We start from the raw sequence: 10,276 nt of genomic DNA on the forward strand, positions 1-10,276 counted from the left end.
AAATTTATTCTTAACGCGACGCGCGAGAACGCGAAGCTCGTTTACGAACCACGAAACGCAATTCTTGCCGCGACAATATCTGTACGCAGACGCGGTATCGTCGTAGGTGCAGCACAGATGAAGCCCACGCTGAACGGTACGTAACGCTGATAAGCGTATCTTTCCGTTTTCGGGCCCCCCTTGACGTTCTCCCTCTCCCGTCAGTCGAGAAGACACTCCAGATCCGCGTACACTACGAAGGGAAGTCGCTCTTTTCTGTCGTAATTGTCGAAAGACAGCCACTTGTCGCTCTCGTTCGGGAGAACGACGGCGCAGTCGTTCATTCGGCCGCAGTCGACGCTGTGGGCGGCCAACTTGTCGCGCGTATAGAAATAGTGTAGACATCTGCGAAAAATAACGTGCGAGCGATTACTGTGCGTATGTAAAAAAAAATAACGCCTCGTCTTTACCTTGTTCCTCGCGTTCTTTTTTTATTTCATTTCTTTTACCTACCGATCGCAAACGTGCTTCGCGCACCGTTTCGCGGTCAATTGCGAATTCACCAATCGCGATAGATTCTTTATCCAAGCAAAATGGTCCTTGTTGACGCCGCGCAGCGTATCGCGCAGATACAGCAAATTTACCTGTCCCGCTTATCGTCGGTCAACCGCAGAGGCACGATCGAGTTGTGGTCGGCGCCCCGGCCGAACTTAGCTTTCTTTTCAATTCCTTCCCGAGTTGTAAACACGTTGATCAATACATCGTTCTGACGTTCGAATTTTCCGATCTTTTTTAGATCTATGGGAAAATCGATCCCGTCGAGATTCAGCACCGTCGCGTAATCGGGATACGAGCCGTGTCGTTCCGCGTTGCGCTTGGCGGGGTACAGAGCCGCGACCACCGCGCGCGCAAAACACGTGTCGTTCTCCGACGGCACGTTGACCACCGCCTTTTTAAGTCTTATACCCAACGGTATTTTCATCCAACATCCCACGCGCATGGGATTACACTTGTTCACGTTCACGATTAGGTTCAATATTCGCGACAACACCCATCCGCTGTCGCGTTCCTGAAATTCTTCCAACCGCGTTAGAATCGCGTCGCGCACGTGCTTGTCGTACCACTCGCTCAGATTGGACCCTGGGAGAAGCTGTTCGTTCCGCGTAGCGATACTCTTCACGTCGGACTTAACGTCCGCTACTCCCCGTTGAATATAACGTTGACCTTCAGACACCCGTGTTCGGTCATATTATCCCGCACCTTTTCGAGCACGGTGCCCTTCGCGTCGTCGAGAAATCGCGCGGGCTCGATGTACGTCGAGTTCGTCACGGCGCCGGTCAGCACGCGACGTTGGAACGCCGCGTCGATCTCGATCCACGAGAAACCTCTGTCGCTGCTGCCGCCGCTACCACCTTCCCCTCCGTCCAAGCCGGCACCTACGGCGCGTTCGAATCGTCGACGCAGATCCTCCCTCGAACCTCCTCGCGACATCCTCCGACGAAAAATAAAAAAAAAAACAAAAGGAGGAAACGACGAGAGCGATCGCGACGCCGAATTCGAACGCGAGGTGAATGAAAATTATCGCGAACGAAGAGACGAGTCATCTCGCTCGATCTCTCGACGCGTCGCGTTGGGGACGGGCGGGAAAACCGCGAGACAAAAGGAGGAAAACCGCGAAACGAGACCAAATTAGGAAACGACGAGAGCGACCGCGACGCCGAGTTCGAACGCGCGTAGAAAAAATTGTCACGCGTCGATCGAACGACGAGACGATGAGTCATCTCCATTGATCCCGATGAGTCGGGAAAACCACGTGCTGCCCGTCGCGACGCGGATCGAAACGACCTTCGGACCAAGAGTTAAAAAAAAACGACGGCGACGACGACGAAGACGAGCGCGCGACACCCCCCCGCGAAACGAACCATCTAGAACGCGTCGTTCTTCCCCTCCACCCCCGAAACGTCCAGACGAGCGACCTCGAACGAGTTCGAACGAGTTCGGACGCGCCCAAACGCGCGCGCGACCGACGACGATGAAAAAAAAAAAAAAAACAAACGAAAAATATCGGCCCGCGATTCTCCAAAACCGCCGTCGCGAGCGCCGCTCCGAGCGCCCTCTCGGAAAATGCCTAAATCCCCGCAACGAGCCCCCGTTGGCGGCCCTGCCCCGCGCCGAACTTCCGTTGGCGGCCCTGCCGCACCCAATTTTCCGTCAAATGTTTCCCTCGCGTCGCGCACTCCCTCTCGCCAGTTTTTTCTTCCCCCCGCATAGCCCCCTCTCCGGTGACCCTTTACACCGTCCCTCGACTCCCTCGCCCACCGCTTACGGCGCTCCCCCCGCGGCAGCGAAGCCCCCCCCGTCGCCGCGTAACCGCAAGCGAGATCCCTGGGCCAAAGGTACCTATTGCCTCCCTACTACTCCCAACACAATCAACCTACAGAAAGACACGGATAATTTGACCGGGGCATATGATATAATAATAAAGAATATTTAACGTCGTTCGTGATCAGTGTGCCTTTGTCACCCGTGGACTGCAAACATGCTTTTCCTACATTTACCATCATTTTTACATATGACGCGCAAACTTGTAAGTTTATATTTTATATTTTTCTTTCTATATTATTTTTATCGTTTAGTAAGTTTATCATTTTGTAATTTTCATTACTTTTTAAACTTGTCAATTTATATTTTATATTTTTCTTTTTATATTTTTTCATCTTTTTAGTTCTGGAATTTTTATATTATATATATATTTTTTTCTTTTTATTTTTTCATTTAGTTTTTGACTTTTAGATTGTTGGCACAATGCCAGAACTGAATTGTTTGCAAGTAATATAATTTGAACACTTGATAAGGACCGAAAGTGACGGTCGAAACGTCGTGAGATAATTAAAGAATTTTATATAGCCAGTCAGCGTCGATTATTACCACTCTTTTTTTTATATATTTTTCTTATTTTTCTTAGCTAATGGTTAAGCCCGAACTATATCTATCGTAATGTTCATCGGGTTAACCATAAGCGATCGTAACGCTCGTAACAGCTATCGTAAGCTCATCGTATGAGTTGATTCAGCTTGAACTCTTACGATGACGACGCTTGTCTGGCGTTACAATATACATTTTTTGACGTGCAAAGCAAAATGTTTATAGATATATTGGCATAGATATACGGTTTAGGACGGCTTTATCCCAGTAAGCAAGAAACATCAAGAAACATTTTAACTACATTACAGCAACGTTTTAACATTAATGCAATGTAGTTGAAATGTTTCTTGACGTTTCTTGCTTACTGGGATTGCTTACGATCACAATCAAAGAGTTATGATAGATGTGTAGTTCTAGCTTTAGTTGTATATTAGATAAAAGTAGAAATATAGGTACAGTTATTATACTAACTTATATTGATTATGCGATTATTAGATAGTTATTAGAGAGATTTTTTAATGGAAGAACATAACCTTGATTTGTATTCGCTAATTAATTTGAAAATGCTAGTGACGAGATATCAGCTTTATTAGATTTGCACAATAATGCAGCGCTATCTATCATCGTATCTGATATATATTGACTAGACAACAGCTAGATCACGAATAACTGATTATTTAGTGACAAGCTGTGTCTGACTTTAAAATTTTATCTAACCTATACTACCTAGTCACTATTTTTCAAATCAGACCGGCTAGTTCAATTTCCACTCGGGACATTTCTGTCAGAGTTCGGTTGTAGCTTCATGATTTCATTAATAAAGAGATATTATTATGCATCAGTATTAAATTGGATTATTTTACTTGTATTCGCATTATTTATATCTTTTATATGTTAATAATACATTTATAACGTTTTCTGTCACAGTTTTGTAAAGCTTGTTGAATCTACATATACATTGCCTTTCGCTATTATGTTGGGGCTCAATACGGTCATCATGAGTTGCACCTTGCTGCAAGTAAGTATTATAAGTATTTTATTTTTAAGGCAAATAAGTGCGCAAATAAAATTAGGAACATACTGTTGCGCCCGCACTGAGTCCGTCGGCGCTGTCCGGTATTGCCGCGGAGCGTTCTTGACTATGGACGTTGCAATGGGTAAAATCAGCCCGGCGGTTGTCTTGTGGATTCGGTTTTCGGATTTACGTATTGGTACACGCTGTGAGATTGTAACTGGCGTTGTTAATAAACAATTTCTCTTTAGTATAATAAGTGCCTCGTTATTTCTGCGGGCCGCGGGAGTTTGCGCGAGTGCGAGTGCAAGTGTGTGGGGCGACTGAACGCCGCCCGGAGTGCAACATTTTGAGGACTTGTCCGGGATACGAACGGACGAGCGCGAGGAGAACCAGTTAAGAAAGAGAGAAAGACTGAGATGGCTTCTTCGAATTCTTTGACGCCTTTTTCGAGGAAGAGAACCCGTTCGCAAACTCCTCGGGTGGACAATCCGCGCGGAGCCCGCAACGGATGCGGGTACCCTTCAGTCCATACTTATGGAGATGCGGACACTGCGCGAAGAACAAACACGGAGGGAAGCGGAGCACACGGAGGAGCTGCGGCGCCGAGACGAGGAGCTACGACATTTTTGAAACTCCCAGTTAAGTTCTCCCAATATTAGAGCTTCTGGGGATGCGGAGGCGCGTTCCGCGATTTCGGTAATGAGTGACGGAGAACGTGTGACGCTGGGATATAAGTTAAAACCCGACATTTTTTATGGAACAGTTATGGAATTCTTCTCGCAGTTTGATCTGATCGCGCGCGTAAATTAATGGACGACGCGTCAAAAACCGTCGCGTTAGCTTCTTGTTTAAGAGGGAAAGCGCGCGCTGTTTTAGAGACGATACAAAATCTCGGAATTAAGATCGAAGCTCGAGCTTTGTTTCGGGGAAGCACATTCGCTTCAAAATTATTATACTCATTGTTAGTAGAGCACGCCGTATGATAGAATGCACATTCAGACTTCTTGCTTGTCCATGGAAAATATTTAGGTTACCAATTAATACATAAGTAAAAACAGCAATACGTATAGTAAAAGCTGGTATAGTTTTACACAATTTGCTTTGCGAAAATAACAATTATAATCGTACTTTATTAAACATTAGTGCGTGTTCTGAGATTGCGACGACAGCATTACAAGATATAAACAATATTAGTAGTAATACAAATACACTGTCAAATACGTAATACTTTTACTAATTATTTTAATAATGAAGGTGTGGTCTTATGGCAAGAAAGCATTCTTTAAGTATGCTTTAAGCTAAATATTCTTATCTTTTTATTTTGTACTTATTGTTAGATAATAATACATCTTATATTATAATTATTTATGTATAAAACATAAATTAATAAAACTTAAAATTTAGCTATATAATATACTCTATATGCCTTTTATACAAATAAACGTTTCACAAATTTAAAAAACAAATAAACTTTATCAAATTTGTTAAAAAAAAATTATAACTTGACAATAATGGAAATAACTTGTTCACACAAAATTATTTTCAACGAAATATAAACTTTGCTTTCAATAAGTTAAACAAAAATATTTTATTATATATGTTCTCTTATAGTCCAAGAGCTGACGACACTTTTGGCCAAGTAATTTTATAAATCACGATTTTTCGTTATAACCTGCGTGAACGACTCTCCTTCGATAATCCGAACATCTGGCTGGCCGTACTTGGGGGGGTTTAGAAGTACGCAGGTGAGAAAAAAAACAGGTTTTCAAGTCATAGTATAATTCTTAATTTTTATCGGATATTGATAATTGATCACTCAAAAACATGTAAATAAATTGCCAGTTCAATTGCTCGAAGGAAATTAGTCGCCAGGCTTAATTAAAAATAATTAAAAATAATTATTTTCAAGTCATATTATAAAACCTGGGTTTTTTCTATTAACAAGTATAGTGCTAACACATACCACCCAAAAAAAGCCAAGTGAAAATTTTGGTGGCAACATCTCTAAAGAAATTATTGAAAATGCACAAAGCCGGCGCGCGGCGGAGGGGTCTGATGATGGCCTCAATTGTTTTTACAGTTATTTAATTTTACATATACATTTAATTTTTTTCATAAAAAGGCTTGCGTTGCATTTTAATTTATATTTAATAACACGATATTTCAGTATTCTAATATCGCGTAACATTGCCTCCGTCAAAATGCTATATGAGCAAAATGGGATTTTTAGCTTCGTGGAAAATATGCCATCCAGAATTTTAGGTCGGAGCGAATACCCTGCACGTATTTGACGATCTGCGTCTCAATTTAAAAGTGTTTAGAAATAATTAGTTGTTGTAATACTTGACTATTTACAGTTAATGAAAAATTAGTATTGTAGTATCAAATAAATAGCAAAGTTAAATAATAATAAGAGAAATAATAAGAGTAATAATAAGAGAATAGCGAAATTAAAGCTATAGTGGTTAATATCTTAATAACCGGATATAACCGTCAGACCCCTCCGCCGGCTTTGTGCATTTTCAATAATTTTTTTAGAGATGTTGCCACCAAAATTTTCACTTGGTTTTTTTTAGGTGGTATATGTTAGCACTATACTTGTTAGTAAAAAAAAACCCAGCTTTTATAGTATGACTTGAAAATAATTATTTTCAATTATTTTTAATTAAGCCTGGCGACTAATTCCGAGCAATCGAACTAGCAATTTATTTGCATGTTCCTGAGTGATCAATTATCAATATCCGATAAAAATTAAGATTATATTATGACTTGAAAATCCGTTTTTTTTCTCACCTGCGTACTTCTAAACCCCCTAAGTACGGCCAGCCAGGTGTTCGGATTATCGAAGGAGAGTCGTCCACGCAGGTTATAACGGAAAATCGTGATTTATAAAATCATTTGGCCAAAAGTGTCGTCAGCTCTCCGCCTATTACTTGAACAACTTCTTAATGAAAACTATAACTTAAACAAAAAACAAACTTTTACTTGTAAAACTTTCACAAAATATTGATTTTATTGCATATTCCGTAATTTATCCTTTTTTTCTGTTGCTAATTGCAACAATTTTAAACAAAAGGAAATCCTTCGTCCGCCATTTTGCGCAATAAGTTTCCTATTACTGCAATTATGTAAGAATTGGGTGCGTTCCACTTATCGACTGCAACGACTGCGACCACGACCGTGATATTTGCCGTTCCATTAACTTGTGGGCGCTATGAGCGAAATCTTAAGTGGAATGAGTTATGTGTAGTGAAATGGATGCCAAGATGAATGCCATCAAGATAATAGTGCTGCGCTACAGAAATTGTGACACAAGTGAAGTTCATCGAGTTCTGATGACAAATGGAATGTGTTGTTATTTAAAAGAAAAAAGCGTAAACATCGTCCACGAATTCAAAATTATGTTAATAATGTTGTGGTTTGTTACATGGGACACGATTTCAAGAGTCATTTTAGGTTAGTAAATAAACATATACGTTTTATTTTATTTTATAATATATTATATTATAAAAAATATTATTTGTACGTGTAAGCATGTGTGGATAATTGGAAATAAAATTATGTATAATAAATATATTATAAAATGTATATTTATTTTACATAACTTTATTTTCAATTATTTACACATGCTTACACATACAAATTGTTAATATTAACATTTCTTTTTGTTTATAGAATGTCAAAAGTGACTTTTCAATATCTACTAGAAATGCTGAGACCATATTTGACCAGAAAAACAAATGGATGTCCTATGATTCCAGCTTTTTATCAATTAATGATAGCTATTTGGAAAATGGCAACCATGGACTCTTACAGGTACAATATAAATTTTCAAAATAATGCAATGACTAATTGTTAATTTATAATAAAAAATATTTAATAAATTTCTTTTTTAAAGATCTGTTTGCGATAGATTCAATGTTGGAAAAGCAACTGCTGTTCGAGCTGTGCAAATGGTTACCCGTGCACTTTTTTTAAGTTCGTCAACATTTATTAAGTGGCCTACTGGTGATTGTGCTATAAAGGTTATGCAAGGATTTAAAGAAAGCAGTGAATTTCCAAATACCATTAAGGCCATTGATGGTACCCACATTCGAATTGATGCACCAAAAGAAAACCATGTCGATTACATCAACCGTAAAGGATTCCATTCGATACAGTTACAGGTAATAAGAATTAAATCTGTTGATCACAAATACAATTTTTTAGAAATGTTTCATTATGTACGTTTGTATTTATTGTCACGGCTTTTTGCATTCCCGGAGCGGTCTGGGGCGTGTGCCGGATCAAAAGAATAAAGGAGAGCGGGATGATAGGCCTCTCCGGTGATTCTCTCGCACCTCCGACACTCCGCGAAACAATTTTAATGTTGGGCTCCAAACACGTAAATTCGCGTCCGCGAAATCGCAAAAGAAACCCGAAACGAGACGCAGGACGAAATGTGTGGATGTGCGAGGAATCGGCTAGCTCGACCTAACAGCGGGGCGGGGTTGATGAAAGGCGGCGCGATATCCGGCGGGGTGACACGTAAATCAGAAATTCAGTTTGTTAACAAAGAAAGAATAACATTCATTCCTTAGTAATTTTCAGTAGAAACAATAAATGCCAATTCGGTTTCAGTCAATCGGAGGAATCAATTCGTCAATAACGCGGGCGTCAGAAATTAAACAACAAAATTAGGGATAGCACGGACGTCAGAAATAAACGGAGCATTGCATTAATTCACCGTGAACGCACAGAAAGCGTGATTGTCAAATAAGCGAATAATAGTAGATTTTACTTATAACTAGTAGAAAATATCGGCAAGAATACGGCCGAACACGAAATAGCCAGAGTAGACGCGAATAATTGTAAAAATCGAAATACAGTCTCCGGAAAGATAGCTATAGGATGGTACGTCCCGCTCGGAGCGCGTGAACGCCACGTTCAGAGTCGTACGAGAATTCTGTCGCTAATTATCTTACGCTAACGCAAGTAGGAATGCAACGAGTCTGCTGCGAGAATTGAGTAACCCACGCGAACAACGTTCTCCATTCAGCACGACTAATATTCACGCGCGATTACCGAAACAACGCATCTGAACATAACTATTCTAACACGAATAATATCCTAATGCAATCAGCCGACACGAGCGGCAGGTTAACGTGATTAATGTGCCGACGCGGACGACATTCCAACATAAGTAAGGTTTGGTAATTCGATACGCCGTAAACACCGTGAGCGCGAGACGCAACCACGAGCGCGGGCAGTACACGAAAACGGACTTGCATTACCGGATTTCGCCAACTAATCTATCGCGATCTCCAGAGGCTCGCTATCACGTCTTTATCCCAATTCTGCGGCCACGATACCATCCCGAGGTCCTTCGCTCTCGCTGTCGATTGCAATTTCCTACTCGGTCTTAAGGACCCGGATGCGTCGCGGTATTACACGCAATTTCCCGAGCGAGAGCGCGTACCGGAGGGCGGCGTCGTGGCTCTACATTTCGGTATTACTTGCGGGCAACCTCACCGGTATAACACCTTCTCCTGGGCTCCTCGCCGTCACCTCGTACCAAAATCGTCGCAGCGCAACTACTTCTCAATTCGGGGTGGCTATCGCGAATCTCAAGAAAACTTCCGTGTTCGGACTCGCCGACGGACGACCAGAGAGTGTCTCGCTAAATCCGCTCGATTGCGAAATCGATGCGGCACCCCTTTCCTTAGGGGCGCGCCGGCCAATCGGGAGCGAGCTTGCAAGCTCGCGCGATATCTCAACGCAGGATCGTCACAAGGGAATCTTTTGGGGGCGCGCAACGGTCCCTCGGCGGAGTAGCGACTCCTTCAATTTGTTCCTGGACAGCGGACTGGACTTCGTTCTGGCCGGTGTGCCTCCGGTTTGACCTCGGGGCGGTGATCAGCCACCCCGCGGGTCGGTATTTCGTGGAGGCAAATTGCTGAGGTCGGGTTTTCCTCGGTACTTGGAGCCCCGCTATCGGCGGCCCTCGTCCATCGCTGCCTCACGCGCCGCACGCCTGCCGCGTTGCTCTCGCCGCCCGTGATCTCAATGGTTTCCGCTCTCGCCACCCCTCCTCGGTCCTTGGTCTTCCCGGACCCTTCCGTTACTGGTACTCCCTTGAAGATTCGCCGTGGTGTGGATGAGGCGCCGCGCGTATTACCATTACATAAAAATAGAATAAATAATCAAATTGCGGAAACGATATGAATATTCGGCCCCTGGAGATCTCATCGTCGCCTCTCTGGCTCGTCCCTGGGCGCGAAATTCCGCGCCTTGTTGACGGCGGCGGGGCGCTGCCACGAAGCGGCGGGCCGCAACGTCACATTATTTACAATTAGTGTGTGATCACACAACTTTGAT

This window comes from Temnothorax curvispinosus, unplaced genomic scaffold (assembly GCF_003070985.1).
Source record: "Temnothorax curvispinosus isolate PA1 unplaced genomic scaffold, ASM307098v1 QBEX01006876.1, whole genome shotgun sequence".
NCBI classification, from domain to species: Eukaryota; Metazoa; Arthropoda; class Insecta; order Hymenoptera; family Formicidae; genus Temnothorax; species Temnothorax curvispinosus.